The sequence below is a fragment of the Saccostrea cucullata genome, unplaced genomic scaffold, assembly GCF_032062105.1.
Source record: "Saccostrea cucullata isolate Sc308-1 unplaced genomic scaffold, CSIRO_AGI_Scuc_v1 ctg7134, whole genome shotgun sequence".
Lineage (NCBI taxonomy): Eukaryota > Metazoa > Mollusca > Bivalvia > Ostreida > Ostreidae > Saccostrea > Saccostrea cuccullata.
The window spans coordinates 4,412-25,224 of NW_026937435.1; the positions used below are offsets into that span (position 1 = coordinate 4,412).

General features: G+C 33.4%; 1 long non-coding RNA gene across 1 annotated transcript; it reads right to left on the bottom strand.

Moving 5' to 3' along the window:
- Positions 1-14,697: 14,697 nt before the first annotated feature.
- LOC134248203 (uncharacterized) lies at positions 14,698-18,126 on the bottom strand. Its single transcript, XR_009987996.1, has 4 exons — positions 17,988-18,126; positions 17,529-17,674; positions 15,217-15,334; positions 14,698-14,761 (listed from the first exon to the last, which is right to left on the bottom strand). It is a non-coding gene; the product is annotated as an uncharacterized LOC134248203 (long non-coding RNA).
- Positions 18,127-20,813: the final 2,687 nt, after the last annotated feature.

Here is a 20,813-nt window from a genome sequence, read left to right on the forward strand (position 1 = left end):
AACGAATAAGAATTTCTGAACAGTTGTTGAACAAAAATGTTCAAAATCTTAAGATCTTTAAGATGAGACCCCGAAAAAGGGAATGGGCACTCGAATTAGGGGCCAAGAGGGGCCAAAAGTCTTCAATCGATAACTCTTTATCAGTTAATATTTTGTAATACATTACTGAAGCAAATATCTTTATCTCAACCGTCTACAACTATATATTATGGTTTTTATGTCGTATGGTACATAATTAGGGGCCACAAGGGGCCAGAATGCTAAATCTTTGACGCTTTATATCTCGAAAGGGAGAGATAATTTGATAAGCAATATTGAACAAAAGTTGTTCAAAATCATGTTCTAAACTATATGCAACCTTTTATTTTTTGCTAAACGTCCCCGTTAAGGAGTTGAAGGGTTGGCCCCTAATTATTTCTTTTGCTTTTAGCTCAAAAACGAATAAGAATTTCTGAACAGTTGTTGAACAAAAAATGTTCAAAATCTTAAGATCTTTAAGATGAAACCCCGAAAAAGGGGCTGTGCACTCGAATTAGGGGCCAAGAGGGGCCAAAAGTCTTCAATCGATAACTCTTTATCAGTTAATATTTTGTAATACATTACTGAAGCAAAGATCTTTATCTCAACCATCTACAACGATATATTATGGTTTTTATGTCGTATGGTACATAATTAGGGGCCACAAGGGGCCAGAATGCTAAATCTTTGATGCTTTATATCTCGAAAGTGAGAAATATTTTGATAAGCAATATTGAACAAAAGTTGTTTAAAATAATGTTCTGAACAGTATGCAACCTTTCATTTTTTGCTAAACGTCCCCGTTAAGGAGTTGAAGGGTTGGCCCCTAATTATATCTTTTGCTTTTAGCTCAAAAACGAATAAGAATTTCTGAACAGTTGTTGAACAAAAACTGTTCAAAATCGTAAGATCTTTAAGATGAGACTCCGAAAAAGGGGCTGGGCACTCGATTTAGGGGCCAAGAGGGGACAAAATTCTTCAATCGATAGCTCGTTATCAGTTAATATTTTGTAATACATTACTGAAGCAAAGATCTTTATTTCTACCGTTTACAACTATATATTATGGTCTTTATGTCGTATGGTACATAATTAAGGGCCACAAGGGGCCAGAATGCTAAATCTTTGATGCTTTATATCTCGAAGGGGGGAAATATTTTGATAAGCAATATTAAACAAAAGTTGTTCAAAATCATATTCTAAACAATATGCGATCTTTCATTTTTTGCTAAACGTCCCCGTTAAGGAGTTGAAGGATTGGCCCCTAATTATATCTTTTGCTTATAGCTCAAAAACGAAAAAGAATTTCTGAACAGTTGTTGAACAAAAACTGTTCAAAATCTTAAGATCTTTCAGATGAGACCCCGAAAAAGGGAATGGGCACTCGAATTAGGGGCCAAGAGGGGCCAAAAGTCTTCAATCGATAGCTCTTTATCAGTTAATATTTTGTAATACATTACTGAAGCAAAGATCTATATCTCTACTATCTACAACTATATATTATGGTTTTTATGTCGTATGGTACATAATTAGGGGCCACAAGGGGTCAGAATGCTAAATCTTTTATGCTTTATATCTCGAAAGGGAGAAATATTTTGATAAGCAATATTGATCAAAAGTTGTTCAAAATAATGTTCTGAACCGTATGCAACCTTTCATTTTTTGCTAAACGTCCCCATTAAGCAGTTGAAGGGTTGGCCCCTGATTATATCTTTTGCTGTTAGCTCAAAAACGAATAAGAATTTCTGAACAGTTGTTGAACAAAAAATGTTCAACATCTTACGATCGTTAAGATGATATGAATAAAGAGGGCCGATTCCTAAAATAAGGGGCCGTTAGGGGCAAAAGGACGATTTTTTAAAGTCTTTAATGTTCAATGTCTTTTTACAGATTGTGGTAAATCATTATTTTAGAATGAAAATCGCAATCAAAATCTTTTATCTCATCTCATCAAGAATTGGACGGAAGACCCACTCGTTGCTCGCAACGAGATCTCATCTAGTTATTAAGGTCTTCCGTTTCCAACGGAAGACCTTATTGTTTTCGTTCGGTTTCTTTTTCTCTATTATTATTATTATTATTCTTCCAACCGATTTTGTGCACGCGATTTCTCGAAAACGGCTCGTCTGATTTACATGAAATTTTCATATGTAATAGCTAATTAATTGATCTTGATAGGTTTCTAAGCGTTTTTATGACGTCACTTCCGGTCGTGAGATATGGACAATTTTCTGATTTTAAAATGCAATTTTGTCTTGATTTAATAGCGAAAACTACTAAAGATATGAACTGAAGATTAATTGGAGATAATAGTTCGTGACTTATAGCGTTGCAGAATCGCCTTTTCGTGCGTCGTCAATACTTCCGGTCGATACCGGAAGTGAATTTAAGAAACGCATTTTTTCAACTTTTCTTTTTTAATATTTTTGTTTTAGAATTGAATAGAGACCCTTTTGCAGAAGCCAAATATGTAATTTGTTTGAAAATCAAAAAAGCCAATCTCGAGATATAAGCATTTGAAAACGCGAAGCGGCGATCCCAATGGCCGAATGGTTAGCGCGTTGGATTGTCACGCGGGCGATCCGGGTTCGATCCCCCATATGACTAAAATTTTTTTTCATTTTTTCTGCTAGATTTTTCAATATTTTGAAACTTTAAATCATTTGGAACTATATGTTATAAACTTTTGAGCATATCTTGCGTAATAAAGGGCCACAAGGGGCCAGAATGTCACATCTTTGACGCTTTATATCTCGAAAAGGGGGAATACATGTATTTTGATAAGCAATATTGAACAAAAAATGGTCAGAATAATGTTCTAAACAATATGCATGCTTTGAATTTTAGTAAAACGGCCCAGTTAAGGACTTGTAGGGCGGCCCCTAAATATTTCAATTAAGCATATCTCCACAACGAATATAAATCTCTGAACAGGTGTTGAACAAAAAATCTTCAAAATCACGAGACCTTTCATTTGATATCAAGAAAAAGGGGCTGACCCCTCAAATTAGGGGCTCAGAGGGGCCAAAAGTCTTTTATCTATAACTCTCTAATGATCAATATTTTGATATACATTACTGAAGCAAAAGTATACATCTTTTCAATTTGCAACAATATATGATAAGATTTTGATCATATGTTACGTAATTAGGGATAAGAAGGGGCCAGAATGTCAAATCTTTGACGCTTTATATCTCAAAAAGGGGGAATATTTAAATAAGCAATATTGAACAAAAGATGGTCAGAATGATGATCTAGGCAATATGTCAACTTCAAATTTTTGTAAAACGGCCCCGTTAAGGACTTGTAGGGCGGCCCCTAAATATTTCAATTAAGCATATCTCCACAACGAATATGAATATCTGAATAAGTGTTGAACAAAAAATCTTCAAAATCACGAGACCTTTCATTTGATATCAAGAAAAAGGGGCTGACCCCTCAAATTAGGGGCCCAGAGGGCCAAAAGTCTTTTATCTATAACTCTCTAATGATCAATATTTTGATATACATTACTGAAGCAAAAGTATTCATCTTAACAATATGCAACAATATATGATAAGATTTTGATCATATATTACGTAATTAGGGATCAGAAGGGGCCAGAATATAAAATCTTTGACGCTTTATATCTCAAAAAGGGGGAATATTTTAATAAGCAATATTGAACAAAAGATGGTCAGAATGATGATCTAGACAATATGCAAACTTCAAATTTTTGTAAAACGGCCCCGTTAAGGACTTGTAGGAGTGGCCCCTAAATATTACCATTTAGCATATCTCCATGACAAATAGAAATCTGTGAATAAATGGTGAACAAAAAATCTTCAAAATCATGAGACCTCTCATTTGATACCAAGAAAATGGGGCTGACCCCTTAAATTAGGGGTTCAGAAGGGCCAAAAGTTTTTTTTATCTATAACTCTCTAATGATCAATATTTTATTATACATTAATGAAGCAAAAGTATTCATCTTAATGATTTGCAACAATATATTATAAAATTTTGGTAATGTTTTATGTAATAAGGGTTGCAAGGGACCAAAATGCTATATTTGCTATGCTTTACGTTTCGAAAAAGGGAGCATTTTTATGAGCAATATTGGACAAAAAGATGTTCAGAATAATATGATGAAAATCAGAAACATTAAATTTAATGAAGGATTTCTTAATGGCATTCTCTTTAAACAAATATCTCAGTCAAAATCACTTCTCATCTTATCGAGTAATTCAACGGAAGACCTACTCGTTGCTCGCAACGAGATCTCATCTAGTTAAGGTCTTCCGTCTTCAGCGGAAGACCTTTCTGTTATTCTTAGGTTTCTTTTCCACAGTTTTTATTATTTTTTTTCTTACATATTTTGTGCACGCGAGTTCTCGAAAACGGCTTGATCGATTTTCATGAAACTTTCAGGACTAATAGAACATAAAAAAATCTAGGTATATATTTTTTTGATTTGATGACGTCACTTCCGGTTTGGAGATTTCTGCGATTTTGTCATTTTTAGAGGGTCACTTTGTCCGGCAATGTTCTCAAAAACAGTTGAAGATATAAGTGTGAAATTTTCAGGGATGCTAGAGCAACCTTTGGAGAAGTGCCTTTTGTATATCACAACTACCGGAAGTACGAAGCGCCGACGCTCGCTATGGCCCGAAAATAGTCCTATCGAGAATTTCAAAATTTTTAGCACCTTTTCTACGATAACTTTTTACCTAGAAATATTTTGTTAAAGCATGTAGAATAAAAAAGGTGTAGAATACCAAGATCTTTCAAATGACATCTCGGAAAAAGGGCTGGCCCCTAAAATTAGGGGCCAGAAGGGGCCGAAAGTTTTTCCTTTATATCTCAAAAAGTATTGAGAATTTGTGATACGTCAAAGAAGCAAAGTTGTTCAAAATGTCAAGCTTTATCTATGGAAGTCGTCAAGATACGTCCGTCGTCGTCACTTCCGGCCAAACCGGAAGTAGTCGAAAAACACGTTTTTTTGCGTTGTTGACAAGTTTTTTGGTAACATATGTCTCTGGGAGCTTTAAAATTAATTAACCGTCCGTCGTTGTCACTTCCGGTCAAACCGGAAGTAGCAGAAAATGGCTTATGCTTGCATTTATTAGCATGGATTTAGAGGATTTACACCATTTTTCGGCGTTATTTCTCATTTTTGTTAAAAATGAAAGCTACTTCCGGTCAAACAGGACGGAAGACCTACTCGTTGCTTTGCAACGAGCTTTGCTCTAGTTATTATTATTATTATTGTTTTTTTTTCTTACCGATTTTGTGTACACGATTTCTCGGAAACGGCTCGTTCGATTTTCATGAAAATTTCAGGACTGATAGAACATCAAACAAACCTGATATATAATTTTTTGTTTTGATGACGTCACTTCCGGTTTTGAGATTTCAGCGATTTAGTGATTTTCAGGGGGTCTCATTGTCCATCATTTTTCTCGAAAATGCCTTAGGACAGAAACGTGAGATTTTCAGCGATGATAGAGCAATGTGTGCTCTTTTGTCACACACCACTCTTTTTCTCCGGAAGTGCCGCACGTCGGCGCTCGCTATGGCTCGAAAAAAGTTCTATCAGGGACTTAGAAATTTTTGACACCTTTTCTGCAATATCTTTTTACATGTTAACATTTTGTAAAGACATATAGAACAAAACTTGTTGAGAATGTCACAATCTTTTGAAAGATATCAACGATAAGGGGCTGACCCCTATAATAAAGGGCTGAATGGGGCCAAAAGTTTTTCCTTTATATCTCAAAAAGTATTGAGAATTTGTAATACGTCAAAGAAGCAAAGTTATTAAAAATGTCAAGCTTTATCTAATGGGTTCGTCAAAATTCGTCCGGCGACGTCACTTCCGGTCAAACCGGAAGTAGTCAAAAATTGCATATTTTTGCCGTTCTTGACAGGTTTTTGGGTAACATATGTCACTGGAAGGTTAAATCTTAATTTTCCGTCCGTCGACGTCACTTCCGGTCAAACCAGAAGTAGCCAAAAATGGCTTAATATTGCATTAATTAATATAGATTTGGAGGATTAAACCATTTTTGAACTTCATTACTCTTTTTTTTTTAAAAAGAAAGTTACAGATGCACTTCCGGTCAAACAGGACGGAAGACCTACTCGTTGCTTTGCAACGAGCTCGGCTCTAGTTATTATTATTATTATTATTATTTTTTTTTTCTTACCGATTTTTGTGCAAGCGAATTCTCGGAAACGGCTCAGCCGATTTTCACGAAACTTTCAGATCTTATAGATATTGGTCTGAACCTTATTGGAAATTTTTTATATGTACGTCGTCACTTCCGGTCGTGAGATATGGACGATTTTCTGATTTTAAGAGGGTCAGCTTGTCCGGGCAATCACTAAAAAACGAATGAAGATATTGACTTGAGATTTTCAGTGAAGGTAGAGGAAGGATTGCTGAATTGCTTTTTTGAGTTTATATCTTTCCAGCGCATAAAGCGTTGAAGCTTGTCTGAGCTCGTTTTTATTGTTATTTTTCTGACCATCTAATTTTGTGTACGCGATTTCTCAAAGACTACTGGATGGATTTTCATGAAATTTGCAGGAACAATGTGTTGTTATCTGAAGTTATTTTATCCGAGAGATTTTTTGGAAATTCCTTTCTGGTGCCAAGTTACGGACAGTTTTCTGATTTTAAAATGACATTTTGTTCGCGGATAATCTCAATAACGGTAAAAGATATCACTGTGAAACTTTCAGGGATTATAGATCGTGATAAGTACTATCCAAGACGCGATCTTTTGTACGTCGTCTCTACTTCCTGTCGTAACGGCATGCAAAGAAAAAAGTCGAATTTTAAAAACTTTTTTGTTTTTCAATATTTTCAAATGATATTAGTATGGTTGATAGAAACATTTATTATTAGGCTGAATATATAATTTGTTTGTAAATTGATGAATTCGAACTCGAGATATTAACATTCAGAAGTCTGAAGCGGGACCATAATGGCGGCGGTCTCTGTCAATTCCGACATTTCGCAATAGGGGTTTACAGAGGCAGCCGAGCGTTTGCTTGAACGAAAGTTACATAAGGAGCAATGAAATGTGTAGGGATACTTGGATTGTCACGTCGTAGGTTCGTTGCAGTTCTATGTCAAACTACATTTATAATCCAAGGTATCCTTACAAGTCTTTTTGAATTGGTTTTGGTTGTTTCTCAAAGTAGAAATAGAAAAGAATTAATGTTCAAATTAAGTACAATATCTACTAATTTTTGTTTTGCATCACGGAAACACATAGCTTAAATCATAGTTATAATAAATATTTTTAAAAACAATATTTATAGTAAGTACAAAACGTGTCCAATGTTTTCCGATGCACACTTGTGTCATATTTGAAGCTCGCCTGGGCTCAAAAAATAGACTCACAAGTATCTCGCAAAATTTGACACGTTTTCTTTGATATCTTTGTACCTGTAAATTTGGTTAACAGATATGTAATAAAAGTTGTTCAGAATAACAAGTTCTTTCATTTAATAAGAAGAAAATGGGTCTGACCCCTCAAATAAGGGGCCTAGAGGGACAATAACGTTTCAATTCATAACTCTTTAACTATCAAGATTCTGTTATATATTTCTAAAAGCAAAAATGTTTTTCTTAACAATCTACAACAAAACATTGAAAAAGTATGATCATACGTTACGTAAAAAAGGGCCATAAGGAGCCAAGATGCTGAACTCGAAAGGGAGAAATATTTTGATAAGGAGTATTGAATAAGAAATCTTTAGAATCGTATTTTAAACAATATACAACAATTCAATTTTTGCAAAACGGCCCCATTAAGGACTTGAAGGGCTGGCCTCTATATATTTCTAGCATGCATAGCTCAAAAACGAAAAGAAATTTCTGAATAGTTGTTGAACAAAAATCATTAAAGTTACAAGCCGTATCATTTAAAATGAAGAAAAAGGGGCTGACCCCTAAAATAAAGGGCCCAGAGGGGCCAAAAGAATTTCATCTATAACTCATTGATGATATAATCTAAATCAAAAGGATTTGATCAAAAGAGAGAAAGCATGATATCATTATGTTTTAACAAGGATCATATCAAAATCATATCTCATCGAAAATTCGGACGGAAGACCTACTCGTTGCTCGCAACGAGATCGTTTCTAGTTATTATTATTATCATTATTATTATTATTCTACTTTTATATAGCGCCCTATATAATTATGTAATTACCATAAAGCGCTTTACACGTAGAAAACAAGTACAATATAAAACAAGGACGAGTACAATACAATAAAAAGCAGAAAGGTTAAATCAAAGGGATTTCTTTCCTTTTTCATAAACAAAAAAAAACTGGATGTTTCATTATGACTAGTGCCTTATAAACTACAGGCGAGTCTAAGAAGATGTTTTTTTAGATTTCTTTTAAAAACGTCAAGTGACTTTTCTTTCCGAAGATCCAGCGGGAGGCAGTTCCACAGGGTGGCTGAGGATACATCAAACCTTCTATCTCCATCTTACTTCGAGTGCGTGGTTTTACAAGTCTCAGTGAATCCTCAGACCGGAGTGATCGTTGTGGGCGATATACCTAAACAAGTTCCTGGATGTATTCCGGGGCTAGTTTCTGTAAGGCCTTGAAAGTATACAACAGAATTTTATATGTGAACGGTATGCCACAGGTAACCAGTGAACAGTTATGAGAATTGGTGTTACATGCTCATGTTTTCTCACACGTGTCACCAGTCTGGCTGCAGTGTTCTGAACTTTCTGCAACTTTTGATATTGGCATTGAGGCCAAACAGTAATGATAATCAAGTCGAGATATCAATAGGGATCTAACATATATATTTTTTAATGATATGCTTTGAAGATCCCAACAAAAAGACATTTTATGGTGTTTACAAGGTAAACATGCACGCAATGAGTAAAATAACCAATATAATTGATATAATCTTAGTTTTTCTTTTTTATGAAATGCTTTGATATTCAGAATATTAGGATATATTGATCGAGTAGAAAACTATGACATGGTAATCATGCACATTCATGCATTTCCCCGTGTGCATTGTATAAAATGTTCAATTTATCTCATACGTGTTGATGTCATAGCCCATGAGATAAACTTATGCTCTATCAACGGGTAGATGCTTTATCAATAGCTCCTCCGGTTTTTACAATCCCTCGCTTCAAGATTTTATTTTATTGAAACTTTTTGTGAAAAATATTGCCCTTATAAAATGAATGATAAAGAGCAATAATATCGTTAAAAGCAAGAAAAAGACTCGCATATGTCAAAGAATGTAGTTTATTTTATCAAGGTACCTGTGTTGGCTACTTGAAGACAGATGTTATCCCCCTCCCCCTAAAGTCTAGAGAGCAGTTTAGTTGTTGTTATAAGATTCCTTAAACATCTTTAATAATGCTTATATTATACTACGTATGCCTACCGAGTAATGTAGGTGTAACTTACCATGGATCAACAATAAATCTACAAGTAGGCCTATAGCCGAATCTTGCCTAGCACGTTTTGTACTGCCACCGTACAAAGAGTTAATTTTCACGATCCCATGGTCCTTACAACTTTCAGTCAGAAGTTCGTTTGATATAAAGCTCCAGCAAATTGTCACATAATGTTTACAAAGACGCAGACAGCAAAAATTCTAAATTTTGAACACGATCTACTTTCTTTCGAAGCATGTTAGCATCAACGGTGCTACGTCATCAAGTTATACGTCATCTGAATTTGCAATCATTCATGTAGGCCTAGTTTTGCAAGGAAAATCTGAAAGTTTTGTTACAAGGAAAGTCGTGTGAGATAAATAGAACATATATAATTGTTTGATTTGATATTGGCTTTATCCAAATCTGTGAAATGGTGTATATTCGCTCGTCAAGTCTCGCGAATATATATACACCATACAACTCGTTGGATATAGCCAATATCAAATCACACAATATACTGAGTAGATATCCTCTATATATTTGATATGGCGGTAACGTTTTTATTTTTATGAATTTTGTTGATACATTTCTTCAAAATATGAATGTATGTTAATCGTTTAGACAACATGTAATTATCATCTTGCATACTCAGCTATGTTAAGAACCGATATGGAAAATGTTATATATGCACTCTTTTAATATGCATTTCTTCTTTTATAAAATTCTAACAAAGTAACTGAATATCTGTATAAAATGTAATATAGCTACATGAATCCATAATGGATAAGGCTAGGCCGTACACAGTGCCAGTTATAATGTATGTATCAGCTGTTTGTCGCGTGACTATTGTAAAAATCAAAGTACTGAAAGCACTCATGGGAGTTGAACGTGGTGTTAAATAAAATCTTTGATCGGGGGGTTAAGTGAGTGAACAATATTATTATTTCAAATACAGACAACTGTTTCAGATTTTTTGAGTTGCAAAAATCTTGAGAAAGACATTCAGAGACATTGAATAGCAAAAAAATGCAGGGGCCATATTGTTGCCTGCTTACATTAGTCCTTTTTTATACCCCCTGCTTGAAAAGCGGGAGGGTATTAATCTGGATTTCCGTCTATCTGTTTGTTACGCTTTAGGTATACCCATCTCTTATCCGCAACTCCTCTTACACCACTGAACGAAATTTTCATAGAATCTTTATTACATAATGCCGTTGTGCACCTGCTATTACTTTTCCATCCTACACATATTTTGGGTTTCCCATTGCAAAACATGGACACTGGCATTATATTCATATTAGAGGCGGTTGATCATTTATATAATTTACTGCTCACAGTCTTCAAATTTGTAAGATATTTTTCCTTGGCACCATTACCCATGTGTTTAAGAAAATTTCAGTTTCGCAGGAATAATATCAATGTTTATAAAATGTGAATTTTAACACAGCATCCTTTTAAGAGCTAACAGGTTTGTTATATAAAACTTCTCTGTGAATATAAATGTATTTCAATTACACGAACATTATACATTGAGTACGTCAGAACTTAATCTTTTTTAATATTGTGAAGAAAAAAGCAATACCAAATTTAAAACAAATATTTAAAGACCAAACATAAAAACAGTGGTATATGTGAGAGTTTGTGTGCCTACGAGTTATCTGGTATGTAAATGAGGTTTTCCTTTTATTAAAAAAAAACTTCATTTTGTTGATTTTACGAAATGATTTTACGAAAACATCAGTGTCCGTTTTTTGGTTTTAACATTTATAACAGAGTACTAGATTTACCGCTTTTGGGAGGTGATACTGCTGATTTAGTAATAAATACGCATGTTTCCTAAAGTTTTTATGCATTAATGAATTCATTGAACCAAGAAAATGTTCATGAAAAGTTTGAATAAATTCTGTGCACCGGTAAAAAAAGAAATTGCTAAAAATCCGGGACCGTCGGGCGTCGGGACGACTAGATTTACCGCTTGCCGTTAGTATGTAGAGTTGTCGATCGTATCTTTTTCAGTGTATGACGCCACACACAAATGAGTTCCATTACGAAAAACTTTTGAGGTTCTTTATAATTTAGTTTTACTTTGAACGAAATCTAATATTCAAAATAAGATTACTTTATTATTATTACATTTACTTACATGTCAAATTATGAAAATTAGATCAATTCAGGAGAAAATGACATGGACTATTTGTGGCGGATGTTTATGCATGTTTTCTGTTGGATATCATCGGAGTAAATCAGCCAACACAGTAGCCTCGCTTTCGGCTCTATATAATCAACACAAATTACTGCGCATGTTAAATACGTGATGACCATGGGAGATTGAACATAGTTCAACTCCCAGTAAGATCATTAAGCTGAATGTAGGAAATGAGGATAGAACAAAAGCATACACTTCAGAAGTACTGAAAATGTTACCCCAAAAAAGCGTACAATTAATAGAAAAAATTTTCTACTTCGCTTGAATTCTGTTATGAATTTTTAAAAATGTTATTTAGACCAGGATCAGCCCCCAGTACTTTTTGAAATACTATAGAAGTACTTTTTTCCCGCGTGGTATTAATTTACGCTATGTACGCGGTCACAAATTTTTCGCGGAAATTTGTCCAAGCGTACTTTATATAAATGTAAGGCATATAGTGCCAATCTAGAAAATCCGCGTAATTTTTTACCCGCGGATTAAACAGAAATTGAGATTCCGCGGAATTATGACCCCGTGGAAATAAGTACGTCTACATTATTCACTATATAAGCAGTTTACATTTCTAAGTTGATTTGTTTCGAAGAGCATGTTCTACGTATAAAAATTCTAAAACGAGATAAATTATTGACAAGTTGATCGAACAAGAATATCAAAAGTCTCGTTTAAAGTTATTATTCCGTAAGATTTATGGTCGCTACAATTATCTTGTCAGAAAATGAAATTTATCTCTGAGTCAAATGCTGAATGACGTTTTTCACACTAATTGTTAGTAAATTATTTATACACTGAATTGATTATGTATTTTCCCGTTATTTCCGATCATGACAAGGAGTACATGGCGGCTGTGACCGGTCGGCAGGGGATGCTTACTCTTCCGTGGCACTTGCTCCCTTCTCTCATGTTTTGGAAGTTCCTGTTTGCTCTGCCCCTACTTTGCATTTTGTTATGGACTTTTGATCTTCAATAATTTTCGTTATGTACATAAGTTTCATGTAGAGTATATAAAATAGAGTTATAATTATATAATTTTATTTTATTTGTATTCTAGCCTTTAATTGGTTACATGTAATATCAAATAAGGAAACCAAATTATTTCTATATAAACTGGTTTGGTATTGGGACATCCCCTCCCTCTGACAACCAGCTAAATCATCGGTATTCATGCAATCATGTCATTCCAGTCCTCGGGGTAAATGGAACATTCCAGATTTAATAAATATACCTGAACTTCAAGCAGTGACTCGATCCTACCACATATTTTTAAAAAACATCATAATTGCTACATATGTAGGCCTTTGTATCAGTTTGACCTACCCTCGCTTTCAATCACAATTGTGTGGTAAAAAATAAACTTTATAAAAACCATGAGCCACTTTGGTCTTGAGAATTTTTGAAAAATCAAAACTGTCCTGTTCAGGTTGAAAATGCATTATTTATCACTTGGACTATTTTTGATCATGTTTTTATTGAACATGACGTAATTTTCCATCTATTCGATGCATTATATGAATGACGTCATGAAAAGCGTCATTTTCCCAATGTCCTGTACATTCGCTTGAAAATTGCCTAAAATAGAAGCATATTTTTTTTAACATTTAATACTGTAGATTCCTAAATAAACAAGTGGAATTAATTATCCCGTAATTTCGCGAGAAGCATCACACGCAAAATACAAATTACTCGCTTTTATTTTTATGGTGCTGAAATCTTGACCAACCGTCCATTTGCGAATTCTTATTCTCGCAATTGACGATGAAGAGCCCATTAGCGATTATAAGTACTCGCGAAAAATAAGGGATCTACAGTATACCGAAAAACCTCTGATCTAAAATATGCAATTATATAATGAAAGAACTGTTTCTGAACATCAAAAAACACGTTTTATTTTTTGGATTGTGGGCTGTGCCTGTATTTTATTTTTTTGCTGATGGAAGTCAAATACGCATATTTTCTGCAAATTTCAAGAACATTGCAATTTATCAAAGCCTGTTTTCCAATACAGTGTATCTGGAGTCACAAAAAGGAGTTTTATTATATAGTAAATAAAAGCACCAAGTCTTCACTTTATTTTGATGTACACTATTAATAGTGTATGAAATGGGACAGAGTGTGATAGTCAATGAATTGATATAAGGACAGGGCCATTTTATGCGTAAAGTGAACCTAGCTCTTTTACATACACAGTTGTTTCATAATTTTGAAATTATGATGAATTATTCTTAGTTCTTTCGAATTTTTCGAGTATACATGTAAGCTGGTTTGCGTCAGTTTACGCTGTTTTTATAAAACACTTCGCAAATTAAAAGCGTTTACTGAACAATGTGTCGTTTTGTGTTTAAAACGTAAAACATCTTAGCCTGAAAAGTTGTTCTTTGGAACTATATGCTAAAATGAAAATATAAATAAAAGATAAAGCAGCTCTTTAAAATTTGTAGAACGTTGTTAAATGCAATTAAATATTTGACAACATTTATTTTAAAAAAAAAGATATTAGATACACTCCGGTGGACTTCATTTAAAACTAATATCTAGTCCTGTTTCACGATACTTTTTGATATATACTTCTGAACGCCATAAAAACGTGGAGTACATGAAACTGTGAATGTGAGAAATAATGTGCACTCAAAGCAGAAGACATTACGTTCATATTGAAGAAAGCAACTTGTACAAATACAGGTTCACAGTAGAACAAAACAGAGAGTACTGTAAATCACTTTTTATTCGCGAGAACAATTTTTTCGCGTAATTACGCAAGACAGTGTGTTCGCGTATAATTGCATTCCTAAAGATTATATAGAGCAATAAATACAATTCGTGAAAATTTTGTCTCGCTAATCAAGAGTCAATGACTATCTCGCGAAAATAAGGTGTCGCGAAAATTTAGTGATCTACAGTATGCAAATGCGTGTATATGAATACAAAAAAAGGTCTGCTAATAAACCGTTGGAAATGGTACTCATGGGAAATCCCAACATATTTTTGGAAGATGATAGAATCTCCTCACAGATTTATAATTATTCTTTTAAATATCATGAATTTCAAAACTGATCTTGTACTTACTGTCACCTGAATATCAAACCTCAAGAAAGAGGAGAAAATGGATGCGTCTTCATACACATCTGAAAGTAAAGTTTAAATTAACGATCAACTTTATATATTTTTTGTAAGAGCAAGCAGGCGCAAACACTGCATATAAGGCACATAATGACACCAGCGACAACATGTACATTTGTAACTTTTCAGTCGGCGATATTATGTACCATTTTGGTCAAAATGCGATGATAGGTACATGTACATATTATTGCCGACAATATTATGTACAAAACGGCAATATGTCATCTTCGCTAGCCAAGTATTTCTACTATACTTATCTTTTCATAAGATTCCTGACATATCCGGAGAAGAAATTTGCAAAATTTAAAGGAAAAAACGCCTATGGGTAGTTTGGTTCTCTATCATCACTGAAAATTTCAAGAAAATCCGTCCAGCCATCTCTGAGAAATCTTTCCGAAAAGAGAAGGGAAAAAATAATGAAAAGAAAAGAGATATCATAATAGATATTGCCTTCACAAACCTTGTAAATCAGCAATAGCTCCTACACTTTGGAAAACTAAATAACGAAAGTGACGAGTTACTATCGCAGCAAAGATAATGTGAGGAACTCCAAGCAGCCAAACAAGAATTAGTCTTGCCTAAAATAAAAAAAAAATGGTGAATGGTTCTTTAACTCATTTGGTACGTAGGAATGTTTTCTTTGACCGATTAAATTACAATGTATCCTGTGGTATTCACTGAAAAATCAGTTTGTTTGACAAAAAGTGTTTCAACACATTTTTGTTACTTTCCATCTCATGTTGAGAAACACTGAAAGTAACTGAAGGTATTTATTAAAATGAGACACAAAATTCATTTCTAGGGGGAGATAAACAAAAAAGTCTAAAAATGGTGGAACCATAAAACTCCTATTACACAGTGTGAAGAAAACTGGACCAACAAGCATTTTAACTCATAGGAAGCTTCCTTAGGTAGTGTAGGATAAAAGTTTTACATTTTACATTGAAATGTAACGAACAACGTTTTTCTTTTTTTTCATGATTTACTTTATCACAAAATCTGAAGTTATGTGGTAGCTTTCTGATGTTCTGATGTTCTGTAGATTGCAAATTGTGCAATTCATCGAACCTGGAGATTAGATATGGTCAAAACTGGGAAACAATGTTTACGATTAAAATCCAGATGAACTTATCATCTTGTTTCCAAGAACTGCAAGACGAGAAAAGCTGGAACAAAAGTGGAAGATTTCTGAAGAAGTATAAATTATAGGATATCAAAATTTCACAATGAAATAAGGACAGATTTTTAAAACCCTCTACGCAAAATCCACTGGACCAGAACAAATGGGGAAGCGTCCAGACTTAGTGAAGATTCTAAAGTGCTCAAATCGTGGTCCTAGGGGGTAGGGCTGGTCATATTGGGAATTCAAGTTTCACATTATAATATACAATGTATGGGGAAAATCTTGAAAAACTTCCGAAAAAATTATGGACGAGAAAAGCTGAGCAAATTAAACAGCTTCCTTAGGGTAGTATAGATTTAAATTATTTAATGTAGTCCGATCCTCAGGTTCATAAAAATAGCAGTTAAGTAATCAAGAATACTCATTAAAATATCTCTGAATACACAAAGTAACGTAAATTTTCCCACAGTATTTCTTTCAATTTCAACATTAAAGTTAATCATATTACATAGGGAAAATTTTCAAATCTTTAATATATATTCAGGAAAAGCGAATAGAAATATCAGCTATGCATTTTCTACTTGCAAATTGATGAACAAAAATATTTCAGGTTAAAAACAATAGGTATCCAGGCATTCAAAGAAATTGTCGTAATTTTATACTTATTTGGTATTCTATATGTTTTCTTTTTCCATCGTGTATAATTTGTATATAATACATATTGTAAAAGGTTTTCTACTATCTTTGAAGACATCACAAATCACTTCTAATTTCATATCATGCTGATTAGTATCTAACGCTCGATTCAAGAATATCTTGCTTCTGTAGAACGGTATTTATCTTTTTTCCCTTTTAAGGGGTACAAATGTCAAGTTTTTAAAAAACCTTTTCTAAGAATTTCATAGACCTTGAATCATATTAAGATGAATGAAGTAATAATTGTTGCATGAAAGATTTTATTTTCAAGTCTCATATTGATGCTTTTTAAATTAAATATTATGTTTTGGAGTTATACGTCCTGGCTGAGGATCGGATATCCCTAATTCATGGTTCCCATGGATAGTGAAGATAAAGAATGACCAGTTTAGGGAAAAGACGTTTTACATTTCAAATGTATAGAACAATACTTGTGGAAGCATCCTCTGGTAGTTTAAGTCTTCTTCTTTTTATTTTTGAACCCTGTGAATTGGGCAGGGTCATAAAAAGTTATATAAATGCAGAAAAGTACGTATTTGTTGGGATTTGATGCAGAACAAGGGTCCCTTATTTTTAGCATTCCAAATACCGGTATTGTATAAGCATTTAACTGAATATGATAATAAGTAATTTCTAAATCTCATTTTGGGGGATCGAATTTAGATACGAAAGTTTTATAGCGATTGGGATATTTTCGAATAAATTTCTTTTTTGAGTTTTATTTGATTATAAAAGTTTAATGGTGATGAAATTAATTAACAAAGAATACTTCTCCAACTAACGTAATATACCGGTACCTACCTGTTGGTATAGGGGGGAAATCTTGTCTTGTACTCCAAAAATCATTGTGTATGCATTTATGAAATATACAGTGTATTCTTCACCTTATATATTGAAAAGAATTTTCTCAAAATACTAATTTAAATTGAAATCGAATTTTAAAATCATTTTACCAGTTTAAGGTTTGACCGTCCGGTTATGTTAATAAAGTACTCCACATTGCAATAAAGCAGAACCACAACGATAGCTAGAATGAGAACATACAATTCCCACTTTTTCTCTCTCAGCAGACCGTAGCACACGTAGAGTACACAGAATACTATAAAAGAACATTATAAAAGCTTCTCTGTAATCTTATTTGAAATAAATTAAAACGTAAAATGGACAATATTGAAATACTTAATGTTTTTTATTATATCTAAGTCTTTGTTAAGAATGCAAATTGTGCACATTTTCCAATTAATCCATTCCCATACCCGCCCTAAACCATTTAGTAGAGAATCCAGAAATATTTCAGTATAATTCTTATCTTGTTAAAAAATATCCCCAAATCATTTTTGAAGTGGCACATATTAAATAAATTATTAAATGTCATGTAATAAAATAATTAAATCAAATTATTTTACATGTACCTATATTGATGATGAGAATAATTGCAAGAGTGAAATCTGGAGTGTCAGTTTGGCCATTTTTGACGAAGTTGAGCAATTCATAAAGGGACAATGCAAATGCAGTTGCCAAATTTATGAAACTTAGGACCAGGAAGATTAAATCAACTCTTTTTTTAAAAACGTCTGGTAGTGTTCTAATCTGAAAACAAAAAAAAAACATAAATTGTATCATATGTTTCCGAATCTAAAAAAAACACCATTGTTTGTTGCATCTGTTTAAAAATTGGATGTATTACAGCCTATCAAGGACAAAGACCAAGTAACTACTAAACTGTATGATAAACGAGATAACTTCAGCTACTCCATTCGTCAACAGCGCCCGTGCCATTATTGGAAGGTTGTGAGTTGAACCTCGGCCGTGAATGACTAAAGTGGAGAAAAAAGGTAGAAACTGTTCCTTTGCCAGGCGCTCAGCACTTTAAAGTGAATAATGAGGGTCCTTCAGATGAAATCTTAAAATCGAGGTCTCTGTCACGACAGGAGTTTGCAGAATGAAGATCTCTCACATTCTACTCAATATAAATTTGATGGTAAAGTGACTTCATTAACCGTTTTAAGGCAATATTTCGTAAATATACTTGCCATGATGACCTTTTTAGTGAATACAACCTAGTATTGAATGATATTTTTTTTAATACTAAAAGACCTTTTCTTAGATTTATCGATTCTTCGGATAAGATAAAAAAGATAAAAAAAAAAAAAAAGGCTGTGAATAACTTCCCGTAGACAGTAGAAGGATGGGTCTACATACTCAAAAATGATAGCTTTTGACTACTGGTTAAGTTTTACATTTCAATGGACTTCTAATTATCATTACTATTACTACTAAGATAAATCTTATCTATTTGAGACCAGGCTCGTGTATGCGATATCATTTATTAATTGCTCGTTTCAGAATTTTTCCACGTGGAACTTGCTCTTGCCAATCACTCTTGTCTATCAAGTAAACTAGGAAACATAAACTTAATATTCAGGTGATCAACGTATGTTGCTAAACATTTAAATGAAGATGAAGCCTTCACGTTCTTTATTACGTTTTGCTGGTAATTTGGAATTAATAGTCTTGATAAATAAATATTAAAGTATGAACTGTTGCATTTGTGTCTTTTTCTCACATATAAAAGGGATAATTTTAAAAAAAACGTGGGACTAAAAATAAATATTGTTATTTCAGGAAGCCCCTATTATATATCTAACTATTGAATTAGGGACAAAAGCTAGAAACTTTCTTCAAAAAAATAATCAATTCAATTCTCATATTACGCTGGGTTTACCGAAAAAACAAAGCAGCAAATTTTCAGTGTATGAATTTGTTATTGCTCGTGTTGCAACCATTCAAACATAATACGTATGGAGATAAAGAACAGTACTCAAGATCAAAAGTCCATTAAAAAATCGAAAATACCAGCAGAGCAAACACAGACCTCCAAAACATCAGATAAGGAGTCGTGTGCCATAGAGGAGTAAACATCCCGTGCCGACCGGTCACACCCGCCGTGTGCTCCTTGTCATGATCGGGAAATAACGGAAAAATTCGTTCTCAATTCAGTGTATAAATAATGGACTAACAATTGGTATGAAAATAATCACTCAGCATTTGACTCAATGATAAATTGTATTTGCTGACAAGGTCATTGTATTGACCACAGAACTTATGAAATGATGACTTTAAACGAGACAGCTGAAATTCTTGATTCATCAAATTGTTTGTCAATAATTAACTTTGTTTTAGAAATTTTTCATACGTAGAGCATGCTCTTGTGTATCGAATCAACTGAGATATATAAACACCGTATGTGGGTTATAAAGGTATATTGCTGCATAAGTAAGGGAAGTTGACAATAGAAAAGTTATTGTTTTGATGGATCCCGTTTTACTTAAGCACTTCGTAAAATAAATTATGTTGTTCGAAATTGCTAGTTTAGAAATATCTTGTTAAATTCTTTTTAAAAAGATTAAACCAAAATTAATTGTTGATCTTAGTTGCAAATTCCTTTGTAAATTGGGCCCCTGACCTCTAAAACTTTCATTAAAACTGTGAGGTAGTGATTGACATCGTGTGCTATGATTTCTGCGTGGATAAAGTTTACTTACGTGTCCTATGGAAGTAACAACGCTTGACTGACGAGCGCCTGTAGCTCCATACATTGAATACTTTGTTGAATCTTCAAGATCATTTGTATTCGTATTAACCTCCATTATCAGTTTTCAGATGTCTCTTCCAAAAATTTGCTCACAAACAATGTCAATGGTATCTATATTCTGAAGTCAATGATATTGCTAAAGATGTATACATTTTATATTTGATATAGATGTACCTTCCGTACATACTTACAAAGGTTATCTCTAGGATAGTATTATACTATGTCGCAAGATAAAAAAATAGGCATCATTTCAACAATTGATATATTAGTTTTAAACGTAACAATATTAGTACATTGTACATAGTTATTAGATTATTTGTTAACTGTCTGGGGGGGGGGGGGGGGGGGGGGGGTTCAAGGTAACTTATATTCTACACCTGTGTAAAAGTAACCCTGAATATACTTAGAAAGAGAGCTATGGTATAATTTCATTTTTTGCTGGTAAATTAAATTCTAATTCTTCTCAAATACGTTTAAATGATGAGCCTTACAAACAAAGACACTGCTGTAACCTGCTTTGTCAACAGGGACCAGTACATACTAATTTTATAATCTATAAAAATATATTATCAGGTATGCAGCAGAATTTTATTCGATATACAAGAGCATTATCAATGTAATGAACAATAATCTAAAACTATGT